The sequence below is a fragment of the Pelodiscus sinensis genome, chromosome 10 (assembly GCF_049634645.1).
Source record: "Pelodiscus sinensis isolate JC-2024 chromosome 10, ASM4963464v1, whole genome shotgun sequence".
Taxonomy (NCBI): domain Eukaryota; kingdom Metazoa; phylum Chordata; order Testudines; family Trionychidae; genus Pelodiscus; species Pelodiscus sinensis.
The window spans coordinates 39,818,676-39,832,201 of NC_134720.1; the positions used below are offsets into that span (position 1 = coordinate 39,818,676).

Consider the following 13,526-nt stretch of genomic DNA (forward strand, 5'->3'; position numbering starts at 1 on the left):
ATAAAAATGGTGTTTTCAGCTTTGCTTACTGGCACTTGGCTAACAGACTGACCCTCTATCCCACCAGCCTCAAATAACCCACCACAGGGCTCTCCTCGCATAGGACTCCTGGCACACTTAGGCTACGTCCACACTGTAGCCTTCTTGCAGAAAAGCTTATGCAAATGAAGCTCTGCATGGAATCTCACTGTGCTTCATTTGCATAATTAATGAGCAGCCATTTTTGCACAAGAGGCTTTTGCGCAAAAAAGAGCAGTGTAGACAGTCCTTTTTGTGCAAAACCCTCCTCTTGCTCAGGAGCCATTCTTCCTCAAAAAATGAGCAATACAAAATGAAAATAATCTAGTTATTCCTCCCGGTAATTTATATTTGTGTTTCTGTTCCTGTTAGAGGCAAGGAGGTATCATAGGTAGAGGAGTGAGGCCGAGGTCTTTTACAACTTTGCTCTAGATCAGTAGTTCTCAAACTTTTTGGCCTGAGGCCCACCCTCCTCAATGCATACCTTTCTGCCAACCACCAGCCAACCACCCATGATGACAAAATGGGTGCAGGAGTAGGCTGGAGGGGGTCTCAATAGGAAGGGAGTATGTTAGGGGGATGTGGGGACAGGTAGCTGGCTCTGCTCCTCCTGCCACTCCCAGGCCCCGACCTACTCTATTCCCATTGACCAGGATTCTGGCCAATGGAAGCTGTGGGGAAAGCCTCCAGGTGAGTGGTTTCCTGCACTGCCATTCCCCCAGCTAGGGGGAGGGGGAGTAGCAGTGCACAGAGTCACTTCCTGCCCCCATAAGCTGGATCCAGCCTGAGGTGATCCGGGCTTCCCCTCAGCAGGAAGCCAGTGCTGGTGTTTCACCATGCAGGGCGGGGCTAGAGCATCAGCACAGGTTCTCTGCTGCAGGGGTGGAGAAAGGGAGAGGGGGACGTGAGCTCCAGGCCCACCTGCAAGACAGTCAAGGACCATTAGTGGTCCAGAGACTATACTTTGAAAACCACTGTTCTAACTGGTGCCAAGTAGATTTAACAAATTTCTACAAGCTCTGAGTTTGTAGAATTTTACTGAGAGTTTTTCTTATCTTCGCTGCTAAGTAATTCTTTTTTTTCCATATTCAAACTCCGCTCAATGTCATATGCATGTCAACTTTCGCTGGGGTGGCTCATCCATCTAGCTGCTTCTTGACCATGCTTCTCCTGTAGCATTGGCACTGCTGTGTCCTATGGCTGTTCCATTTAAATAGTAAGCAGTTGAGATTTGTCTTCACTAGCAAGAGGCTTGTGAAAAAATAAAAGAACAAGGGAAGTTGTCATTTAATTGTTTAAGCTAATATTTATTTCAATAAACTAGATAAATGTGGATGACTTATTCCACTCATCTGACTTTCAGAGGGCTTCTTCTGATTTCAGCAGGAGTTCTTGAGTGCTCAGCCAGTCTGAAAATCAGGTCTAAGATGTCTCAGACTGGCCACCCAACAACTAAGATAGCCAAAATGAGTGACTACTTGTGAATATTTTGTCAATGGTAAAAATGTGTTTTCTCATAGTGAAGCTGAAGTCCTGATGATGGATGGCAGCATCCTCAGCAAAGGATTACTTTTGATAAGAATTTTTCATATTAACCAAGGAGGATATTTAAGCCACACAACATTACACATGCAGACAGAACTTGGACAAGGTTTTTAATTTCCTTTAATTTCCCTTATTTTCTGAGATGTTTCAGTTTGTAGGAATACAGTGGTCAATAGTAAAACCTCAGCAACTGGATACAATTCTTTCCAGTTAAACAGGTTTAGCAGGTCTACTTCTGATGATGATGTAAAAAATCAAGACTTCCTGAAAATATAATTGTTTATATTTTCATGATTAAAGAAACATGCAGCTGCTAAAATATACAGTTCAATTAACTTTGAAGGCTGTACTCTTTATCTTTATTCTTACTGTCTCCAAACAGTAACCTGGATCTAAGGAAATCTTTTTCAGTTTGCCTTTGTATGAGGCTCTGAATGCAATAAGGCTGACAATCTCTTCTGTGCTAGTCACGCCCTCAGAAAGCCTGCTCTTTTTCCTGCATAGCCATTAATACGGGAAATAAATAAATCAGTCTAATCATATGCTGCAGTACTCTAACTGACAGACTAGATCATTTCCCCCAGTATTACTGTTGTAACAGAGTGTGCTGACCCTTTAAAGAGAGCTCCAAGAGCAGCTGTGTTCTGTTTTTTGTTCCAGCCCGGAAGACAGGCATTCTGGGAGATGTAGTTCTCAGAATGGGCATTGTAGGCTTCATGGTATGCTAGGAAAGGAGGTTGTACACAACCATCTCTCTTTTCCTTAGTGTAGATGTAGAGGAGACTGGGTTGGAGCTCAAGTTTCTAGGGGAGTCTCTCCTTTAAGCATAAGACCTGGAAGGAGGTGTAGATAGGTATCTCTGCTAAGAAAGGAACAGGTTGTGGTAGAAGGACTAGAAGAAGCCAGGGAAGAAAGGATACCTATAGGTCTCTCTACTGAAAACAGTAAGAAGGGAGATCTGGGTCTTTCCCGTCATAGGGAAAGAACTTTGGGGAGGGGTGTCTGTGAAATAAACCAATTAGTAAAGTACAGTACTATAGAAAGGGGGAGTGTTTTTTGGTCAAGCACAAGATCTAGCTAAGTTTTCATGGTGAAGTTGAGAGATTACAGCAAAGCTGAAAAAGTATCCTTGAGGAAAGAAATGCAGAGATAGTTTGGAGATGAACTTATTGCTCACTTTGTTATCTAGAATACAAGGCAGGAGCTCTGGAAAGAGCATCCAGGTCAGAAATATTGCTATTATATCCCCCAATAGAGGATCCTGTGTTCCACAAAAAAAGTGCAACTGGGGTAAGGAGTTCCTTTCATTTTGGACTATTGTTTAACAAAACCACAGAAGTCCCAATAGACTGAGTATTATACTAATTTACAAGTGGGAAAAACAACCTCTCTGAGTACTGTATTTTCGCAGAGAGAAGGCAGGCCCTTCAACATACGGATCACAAAACACTTCACAACTCGTAAAAGATAAACTTAGAATACCCCTGAAGCAAGAACTCATGAGCACAAGCCATATAGACAATGCAGCCTGAGACATAGGCTGATAGTACGTGGTTTGTGTACAACATTTCAACAGACATCACATGCTTCTTTATCTTGACAAACTATGGGGAAGTGCTTCTAAGAAAGGAGAGAATATGAAGCAACTGAACACAACATACAGATTCAGCTTGATAAATTGGAGAAAGGAGAGGAGATCATAGGCAATATGTGGTGAGGTATGAAGGGTCATGTGTCCCACCCCCTATTGCTGTGGGGAGGAGAGACCAAGGGCCAGCAGCCAACCATTCCATTCACTGGACAGTTTGGAACAATCGCCCGGGTACCGTGCTTTGGGAAGCAGAACGACTCAGCCCCTGCCTGCTTCACTACGCCGACTCTCAGCCATGTCACTCAGGAGAGGCGCTTGAGAGAGGTGTGGAACAGCCCCCTGCACTCACTGGCAGTGGGAAGCAGAGCAACAGCAGAGCAGAGCAGGCTGGGTCACTCTGCTTCCCACAGTGGGGCGGACAGGTCCCTGCTGCTGATGCTAGGTTCCCCGTTGTCTCCCAGGCTGGGTCACTCATGGGATGGGCTATGGAGGAAGAGGTGGGCTGGGGGCAGAGCAGAGGCAGGGAGGAGGCAGAGCAGAGGCAGGGCTTGGGGGAAGAGGTGGAATTGGAGCAGGCTGGGGCAGAACAGAGGCAAGAAGAGGTAGGGGGGACAGGGTTGGAGGAAAGGATGGAATGGGGCGGCGCAAAGGTGGGGGGGATGGGAAAAGGGTACAGTGAGGGTGGGCTGGGGGCAGGAAGAGGTAGGGCATGTGGTGGGAGGGCAGGTTCTCAAACCCCACATCCTCCTAGGGATGGCCTTCCCCCAGGTTAGGGATGGCATGGGGAGCAGTCACGGGGGGGGGGGGGGTCACATGGTTGGTGCCCCCCTTGTGTCCCTCCCTAGCAGTTGCCTATGATAGAGCCACTGGTTGCCAAAGCTTTCAATACTACATTTTCTGTGGAAATGTTTTACAGTGTTATTCTGAGAAATGCTATGATGTCAGTGTGTGCAAGTGGATATTTTTATCCTACTAGCCACATAAGATTCTCTATAACTTGCTTCCTGAAAACTCTATACTAAAACTCCTAATCATCTATGTGTAATCTCCTCTTGCTCCACTCACAAAGTCAGGTGGTCAGAGGCAGGAGAGGAACTCAAGATGGGAACCATACATGCCAAGAGTCATGCCAGAAATCAAGCTGGGAGAGCAGACAGCACAAGGCACATAGTCAAGAAAAGGGAGGAGCCCAATCTGATGCGTCTCCTGTCAGAAAGCTGATTGCCAAGGCTGCTGATCAGAAACAGATTCTTGGGATGCATCAGAAGCAGAAGTGGCACTGGTTCATGAAGCGCCAGAACGGGCAAAGGCAGGGGCCCTGGAACCAGGAGTGCTGTGAAGAAGTGGTTTCCATCAAAACCAGGATTTTCAGTTTGGGTCAATGGCTTTCAGCACTCCCATGATACAAATTGTTCTGACACTGCAGAGCAAGGGCATCGCAGACCCCTGTTCAGGAAAAGCATGACAGGCCATGTTTGCTGTGCGGTATTGTCAACTCTGAACTGCCTCATGTGCAGTTTGGGCCTGCAGGGCTGGATTGTCCACCTTGAAACAGAGGGCCCATTCAGGCAAATTAGCTGCTTCCAATGGCAGTGGTGGGACTGCTGGGTCCCCCCCTTCTCACACTTGCTTCAGTCCTCTCAGATTATTTTTTGTCTGAACAAGCTGTGACAGCCAGGCTGTAGACAGCCACACGTAGTGCTCAGAATCAGAGTCCACAGTCCTGAGACAGGAGTTCAGCGTCAGGAGGGGCAGGATAACAGCAGATCAGAAACAGAAGACAAACTGGAGACTGGAACTACAAATCAGACCGCAAGAATCACAACGGTCACAAAATCCGGGGCCACAAAATCGAGCAGTAGCAGCAGCAGGAATAGGAAGCTGACCAACCAAATAGGCTCCTCCCTGTTCGGAACTGTGCATCCTGTACTTTGTGCTCCTGCTGCAAGCGGGGGCGATCAGCTGATTTGGGACTAGCAGGGCAGAGTCTCCAACTGGTGCTAGGTTTCATGGGTCCTAGGTGAGTAGTGGCCAGCAGGCTGCCAGAAGGAGGTTTGAGGTCACTCCTGTGATCCCTATTGACCCACATTTAACACCCATGGATCATGACTGGTCCTGCCTTGGGCAGGGGGCTGGGCTTGATGACCTCCTGAGGTCTCTTCCAGCTCTGTGATTCTATGATCCTCAGTGTGAAAAAGTACCAGGCACCATCTGGAGAGAGGACTCAGCTATGGGACTGATTACTTCTGCTTCTTCTTGATGTTCTCCTGCCCCAAGACTTTCATCCTCCTCTACAGCACAGAGGCTATCAGACTGCAGTTAGGACTACTCTACTGTCCTGGAAGTCTCCTCTACGTACCACACAGTCTGCTTTAGCTTCAATTCAACCACTCTGGACTCGAGAGTCCATACTCAGTCTGAGGGCCACTTGCACTGAATGCACGCATGTGCCATATGTCCACAGGGCAGATGCATTCAGTGCAATAAACTGGATAGCGCCCCCCTCTGCTGCTGAACTTCTGCCTGCATTATTCTGATTCTTGCAGGAGTTTGTTTGCTTGGTTGGCTGTTGTCTTGTGTTTTGAGGGCGGGGTATATTGACCTACATTTAATAAATGTTTGTAGGTGTATCTAGTTGTTATACTGTCTCTTTAAACTCCCTCATAAAACTCCCTCATTTGTTGCTTCTGTTCCCCAGTTCCTCTCACCCCTTATGAGCTAGGTTTTAACTCCCTGCTTTTCCTGAGCTAGTCCACAGAAAGGGATCCTAAAATGGTTAGGGATCAAAGGACCACAGGCTTGGGCCTCATAACGATTGTCTCCACCTTGCCTAGCAGATCATTAGGCTCAGCAATAAAGGATAATTGATTATATTGGATTGTTTATTATCCCAGCACATTAGTAGTAAAAGTCTATACAAGTAGGTAGCCTCATAATCTTGCAGTGCACACAAAAATCACTTAGCTTTTATTTCTCTGATTATATGTTGTTAATTAGCTGTTGTCACTATCAGGCAGCATTAAGAAATCCATGCTGGCAATACATCTATTTTCTTTTAGAGAGGTGCATGGGGATTCCATTGCCAAAACACCCGTGCATAATTAACTGTTTTTATTCCCAGTTTCTATAATGATATTGTTTTCCTTTATAAAGTACTTTGAGATCTACTGACAAAAAGCACTATACAGGAGCTAGATATCTTTATTATAAAGACATTTTGGAAATTTAATGTTCTCCAAAAAGCATATTTTCTTTTATAAAATGATTTCTTTGCTTCTAAACTTGGACTCTGAGGGTATGTCTACACTGCACCAGGAGCTCGAAATAAGCTACGCAATTTGAGCTATGCAATTTGCATAGCTTATTTCAAGTTAATTTTGAAATACGTTATTTTGAATTTTGGCACTGTCTATTTATTTCAAAATAAATTGCTATTCCAAAATGTCCCTTACTCCTCATGGAATGAGGTTTACTGGGATGTCAGAATAGCAAGCCTGTTATATTTCAAACTAATGGGCACGCTCAAAAGACGTGGAATAGCTATTTTGGGATACCTCCGGTATCTCGAAATAGCACTTCAGAGTAGACATAGCCTGACTGATATGCTCAAAAAGAGTTATAGTGCTTAATCTGAATGCCCTTTGGTGTATGCGAACCTATCAAGTTAACATAATAAGTCTACAATGATAATATTGGTAGCGGGCTCCGATATGCCAAATTGGTTATGACTATAGGGCCCAGGAGGGGAACCCCTGCTGTAGGACCTCCCTAGCTTCAACCAGCAGACTTCTGAATTTATTCTTTTTGCAGAGCATGTGTATTTTTGATATTGGGAGAGGAAGTTAGAGTTAAAAGGAGGAATAGAGAGTCCAATAAGAACTGATCAGAAGGAGTGTCAGCCGACGGTCAGGGCAGTGTGTATGTGCTATACACCCGAGACTTCAACTGCTGAGACCGGGGTCCCTTGCAGTGGGCAACCTGGAAGAGGTTGATGGGCGCCCCAATAAGTGTACAGGAAGAGCTTATTACACTTCAGATTTCAGCTGCTAGAATTCGTAATTCCTTCGCAGCGGGCAGCCTTGGGGAAGGCTGAGAAGTGCCCCAGTGGATTCTGCCACCTGGGTGTGACACAAATCCAAACGGCCAAGCTCTCCCTATATCTGTCCCTTAAGACCAGCTGAAGTTCTTTTAAATTGTGCTTGGTTCTGTTACAGCAACTGAAGGAGTCAGATTAAAACTTAAACAGTTACAGGTTTATTAAAGAAACTTATAAATCATATGGTTACAATGGCTATTGCTCTATTTCTTAACTACTAGCAAAATATAGATCTTAAAAATGGTTACAAAAAAGATAAAGGTAGAAAAATAGAAATAATGGTACCAAGTAACAGCTTACTCTTTCTATGTGTACACTTAAGACAGAGGACCATATCCAGGTACAATTTTTACCCCCTTCTGTGCCTCTCGACTCCAGCATGTCAGGCCAGGGCCGGTCCCTCAATTCCTAGGAAAGACGAAAATATGAACCTCGGGAGGTCAAACACCTAACCCAACCAGCAGGTAGAGGTAGAATGACACTCAAAAGAGAGTGTGCTGCTGTACCACCTTTATACTCATGGGGTCACGTATTTCTCTTTCTTGTCTGTCATGCCAAATGGGGCTGGTCTGTCTTTTGTGAGACCAGTTCTTACAAGGGAGTTGTGAACTTGATTTACACTTGTAAGAGAGATAACTAAATTGGAAGTACTGGGCATTCTTTTCTCAGTGGGGGATTCCTCTCCCAGGGACTTGGTGTTCGTATCAACATGGGTGCCAGCCGGGTACTTCTCGCAGCCTCGAGGCCAGCCTATTGCCTTAATCATTCTCTCCTCATATCTATGTTTTCAGCTACTCAGGATCAGATGAGCCAGCATAGACTATGCTGATTTTATCGCTCCTTCTCTGTCCTGTATGCTTCAGGAACCTCAGAGAGGCAAAATAAGATGGATGAGATGGGGGGTTGGTCTGTCTGGCTACAAGGAGTCAGCGAGAAGAACTGATTGGCTACGTCTAGACTACATCTCTTTTTCGTAAAAGGGATGTAAATTAGACGTATCGGAATTGCTAATGAAGTGGGGATTTAAAGCTTCCCCGTTTTCATTAGCATAAAAATGGCTGACGCTTTTTTTCGTCACGGAGCTTTACCGGGAAAAAGCACCAGTCTAGACGCTGATCTTGTGTAAAATAAAGCCTTTTCCAAAAGATCCCTTATCCTTCTATGAAATAACGGATAAGGGATCTTTCAGAAAAAGCTTTATTTTCCGCAAGATCACCGTCTCGACTGGTGCTTTTTTCCGGCAAAGCTCCGTGCCGAAAAAAAGCGGCAGCCTCTTTGAAATAAGGGATCTTTCAGAAAAGGCTTTATTTTCCACAAAATCTGCGTCTAGACTGGTGCTTTTCTCCGGCAAAGCTCCGTGCTGAAAAAAGTGGCAGCCATTTTTATGCTAATGAAGCGGGGGAGATTTAAATCCCCGCTTCATTAGAATTGCGATACATCTAATTTACATCCCTTTTACGAAAAAGGGATATAGTTTAGACGTAGCCATTGTGTCTGTCACAGACATGGAGAAGAGCTTTCTCAAACTGTCTTTTAATATCTTGGGACCAGAATGGCTACAACTACACTGCATACTTTATTCCTCCAAACAAACAGTCTTTGCTTACTGTTAGAACTGGCCATTAAGAAGTTGGCAGATGCCCTCTGGTGTTAGTACATTCAGATCCTAACGGCGTTTTCTACTGAAGCCAACCATCCATGATGATCTGAACAATTGTCCTTGAAGCCGAAGCAACTAAGAGTTTGTTTCTGACGCATAAGCAAAAATGACCAGTAAAACCTTGTGAAAGGGCAGTCCTGGTATCCTGCATGTTGGCAGCAAATTCATGTCTAAAGGTTGTCCAAAATAGCTAAAGTTATGCTCCTTGTCAGGCATTTGAAAAGCCTGAAGACTGATATCTGCACCTTATCGGATGTATACAGGCCAGGAAGTGGTGAAAAAAAAGTTAAGAGCTTCCTTATCAGTCTGCACCGATGGGCTGCTTCAGCAAGAGGTGGCCACTGTACTTTCACTCAATGCCCGACAGCCATTGCAGAATGGGCAGGTGAATATCGAGTGACTTGCCATCAGATTCCATACTAGTCATAGGCATCTTACCACCATTTTTTTCAAACCTTGCAGTAGTTCAAGTTGTCCTTTCCATAATCCATTACTTTACCCTTACCTGTACTGAATTTCATCTCGTCATGCTGTCCAATCACCTAGCTTTGTTAGGTCCACACAGTTCTCTAATTTCTCATACTCCTCAGTTTGACTGAACTAGATCATGTTGACTAACTTGCTGTTTCAGCGTATCTCCAATGCTAACTTCTCTGTTCAAGAGAGTTAGTGTAGAGTAGTGATGCAGAGTGAGCAGTGAGGTAGTATAGAGTGAGCTCCTGAGCACTATCAGTTGTTTCAATAACAACAATGTTCCGAACTACAGTTTTGTCTTCAGTTTGGGCCTTTGAACCATTGGCAATGGGAAAGGGCCAGAAAGCTGCTGGATATTTTTACATGGCTTTCATGCTACATCTCTGCAGCCCTCAGCAAACGGAGCATGTCAAGTGTGGTAGATGCTGTGTCCTGGCAGTAGGGTTGCCAAATATTTTCCCAAAAAATACCAAACATGGAAGGGGAAAAAATTGGCTGAGCAAAAAAAAAGAAAAAACCACACAAACAAAAAGGGTCACTGTGCCTTTAAATCCCAGCGCTCCACTCTCCTCGCTCCTCACTCTCCTACCCCTGCCAGATGCAGCAGGGGAGGAATGTCCCCTGCAGACTTCCATCAGAGACAAACAGGTCTGGTATTTTCTGTTTTTTTAACCGGACAGGAGCCACAGATACTGGACTGTCCGGGTGAAACCAGACACCTGGCAACCCTCCCTGGCAGTCTTTGACTGGCCAATGGTCCCTTGAAGTAGTTACCAGCCAATATACTTATTTTAGAGCTAAGAGAGCAGCCCCAGAACTAGGGAGTTTCAGCAAGCTCCTCTGCAAACCACCCCCTTTGCTCCGTCCAGCAAATACAAGGACATAATAGAGAATCTAGACAATAGAGATGGTGAACAAATAAGTATCCACTATGTCACCTAGCAGTTTGCCTCTTAGAAAGAAGTCTGTGAGAGGGGAGATTTCAGTCTGTGCAGTCTGAAATCTGTGTTCATGAGAGATACACCATATGTCATTGAACCTGATATCAGGCCTTGAGTGGGAAGGATAGGAGAAAGAGGCTAAAACTCACTGCAGTTCTACGCTTCTTTGAAGATTCCAAAATGAAAAGTAGAAAGTAGAACTTTATCACTGGTGAAAGCCCAACAGCCTGGAGAGTATGGGGGTGAAGAGGGCATGAATATATGTTTGAAATCCAGTCTTCTACCAGCACCATCTTTGTCAGGGGTTTTCAACCTATGGATCCCGAGCTAAATATGGCTCAGTATGAAACCAAATATGGCTCTTCTGTCATTCCCAAAATAAATGCAACTTTTAAAATTCAAATGGAAAATTCAAAATTTTGAAAACCCATAATTACTCATGTAGCTTGAATGCCTGCTTGAAACTGAATTTGACCAGTTATGATGTAAACTTCAAAGAAGTGTGCAAAAAGATGCAGCAACAGAAGTCCCATTAACTAAAGTCTGTGGGTACACTGTTTCATTTATGCTATTATTAATCATCATGTCAATTATCAATAATATTAAGTTGTATATTTTCAGTCATGCAAATGGACCTTCTTATACTGGCTCTTTGTTGATCACTTGTTCTGAATTTTGATGTGGTTCAGCTCTTTGGTTTGAAAAAATTGTCAATCCAGCCCGCCTAGGGCTTTGATCTGGCCTATAAGGCAGTTCCAGGCCCCACCACGTAACACAGGGCTCGGCAAACTGTAGCACGCGTGCCACAGCAGCATGGGAGAAAGAGCTCAGCCCCTCCCCATCTCTCCCACGCAGCCACTGGCAAGCGCTTCCTCCTCCCTGCAGCAAGTTAGGCTGCTGTGGGAGGAAGCAGTGCGGGGGCGGAGGCTCCTCAGTACTCCTCCTTGCAGTAATGGCCTCAGCCATGCAGTCTGTGATCGGCCCTGGAGACGCCACTACCGTGGCACCTCTGGTCTCCAGGGCCAGTCCTGGGTTGCACGGCTGCGGCAGCGGAACCGCCAGCCTCTGGGGATGGCCCAGGGCCGCATAGCTGCGGCAGCGGTGCCTCCGGCCTCTGAGCCTGGCCCTGGACCAGATGGCCATAGCAGTGGTGCCTCCGGGGCCAGCCCCAGACCCTGTTGCTGCGGCAGCATCCAGGGTTGGCTCTAGACCGAATGGCCACGGCATCAGTGCCTGTGGCCCCCGGGGCTGGCACCGGACTGCATGGCCACCGCGGCAGCAGGGCCTCCCTCCGGGGCGAGGGTTGCCAGATGGTTTCTACAAAAATACCGGACACACTTGATGTTACATCACAATCTACATCTTATTTCAAAAGTACTGGACATTTATAGTTTCTCAATTTGTTTCCCAAACAGAAAGCTCAAATACTGGACTGTCCGGTTCAAAACCGAACACCTGGCAACCCTATCTGGGGTGGCCTGCACAGCATGGCTGCAGCCATTACTGCAAGGGGGCACGAATCCAGGTAAGGTCTTCTCTCATGCTCAGATCCTCCCCACACCCCAATCCCCTCACTTCCCTCCCCACCAAGACACAGAACCCCCAGCTTGTTCCGACACCCTCCCTTGTTCCTGCACTCTCCTTCCTGCCCAGACACCCCACCCTGCTCCTTCATCTACATTGTTCCTGCACCCTCTCTGCTGGTCACACACTGCACTCTCCCTTGTTCCTGCTCCCTCCACCTGGCCAGACACCCTATTCCCAGCCTCCTTCTGCACCCCAGCTCCCTCCCAGCTCCTGCACCCCCATCCCTATCCTACTTGCTGACAGCCCTGTCTTGCACACTGAACCCTTCATTTTTGTCCCTACTCCAGAGCCTAAGGAGGTCCATAAAATCCACTAACTCCAGAACCCCAGAACAGTCAATCTGGCCTGTGGGAAGCCCTGAACCTTTGTTTCCCCTTTTCCTTCCCCTCACCCCATGAAGCTGGTGCACCTGAGGTGTCTCAGTTGGGGCCACATCAGTGAGCATTGGGGGTTTCTGGAGGTGGTTTTTTTCTTCTCACTTGTGTGGTCCCCATCTTACATTTCTGTGGGTCAGTGACCTCCGACCCAAAAAGGCCTTTTGTGTTGGACATAATATTTTACTTTATTTTAAATGAAGTTTGATAAACTAACATGAGAAAGTTAAAATGCCTGCTCTGTTTCATAATTTAAATTAAACCATTCTCACTAGCTGCAGATGGTTCCGAAAATAATATCACCGTCCCTGGCCTGCCCTTGCCTCCCCTTCCCCCGGCACACAGTCCCGTGAATAAGTTAAATCTCATTGCACCACTTCTGAAAGGTTGCTGACCCCTGCACTAAATGGTAAGATCTGCATCTTAATTTATGTATTAATGATGCTGCTGTAAGTAGAACTCTTATTGACTTTAAAAAGTATCACTGGCACTCGGACCCATACATCTCGGCATTCCACCTCTTAGGTTGCTGACCCTTGCCCTAGCGGGTTGCCTAGGAGCCGGAGATGCACAAGCCCTTTCAACTGCTTCTATTTAAATGGCTTATGCCGGCTGGCGCAAGCCCTTCAAACAGAAGCAATTGAAAGGGCTCACAACTCTCAGTCCCACTGGCCTATTGCCTGGAAGCTGCCCGGGACACGAGAGTCCTTTCAACTACTTTTATTCAAAGGCCTTGGGCCTAGGGTTGCTAGATAGTTGAAACAAAAATATTGAACCCCCCTCCCCCCAAAAAACAGGAAAAATATTCTGTTGAAGGGGGAAAAAGGAGAGGGGAGACCAAAGTTGTTGAGCAAAAAAAAATTTTTGAAATAAAACAGCATTAAAACAGCATGTCCCCCTTTTAAGAGTTAGTGCAAGGATAGGAACAGGGGAGAAGTTGAGCACTAAGACCCAGAGGAAAGCACTGCTTCCCCCTAGGTCATTTGGCCAGCAGTCATTTTGTACCAGCAGCCTTGGGGAACCAGGTAAGCATGGGGGCTGAGGTCGGAGGGCTGGGGGGGGCGGGGCTCAGAGGGTGGGGAGACTGGGCGCTGAGTGTTTGTAGAGTTGCCAGGTGCCCGGCATTTTCACCTCCTGGCCGGGGAAACATTCAGAAAATACCAGACATCTCAGGTGTCTGGTATTCTTTGAATTTTTTTACCAGACACAAGCCGAAAATACCAGACTGTCCAGGTGAATA

The 13,526-nt window shown here is 46.1% G+C and overlaps 1 long non-coding RNA gene across 1 annotated transcript in view; it reads left to right on the forward strand.

The window, feature by feature from the left end:
* LOC142830793 (uncharacterized) overlaps window positions 1–11,847 on the forward strand; it is a 51,969-nt gene extending 40,122 nt beyond the window's left edge. The window contains exon 3 of the long non-coding RNA XR_012906293.1: window positions 11,741–11,847. This is a non-coding gene — a long non-coding RNA (uncharacterized LOC142830793). The remainder of the gene's footprint in view (window positions 1–11,740) is intronic.
* Window positions 11,848–13,526: the final 1,679 nt, after the last annotated feature.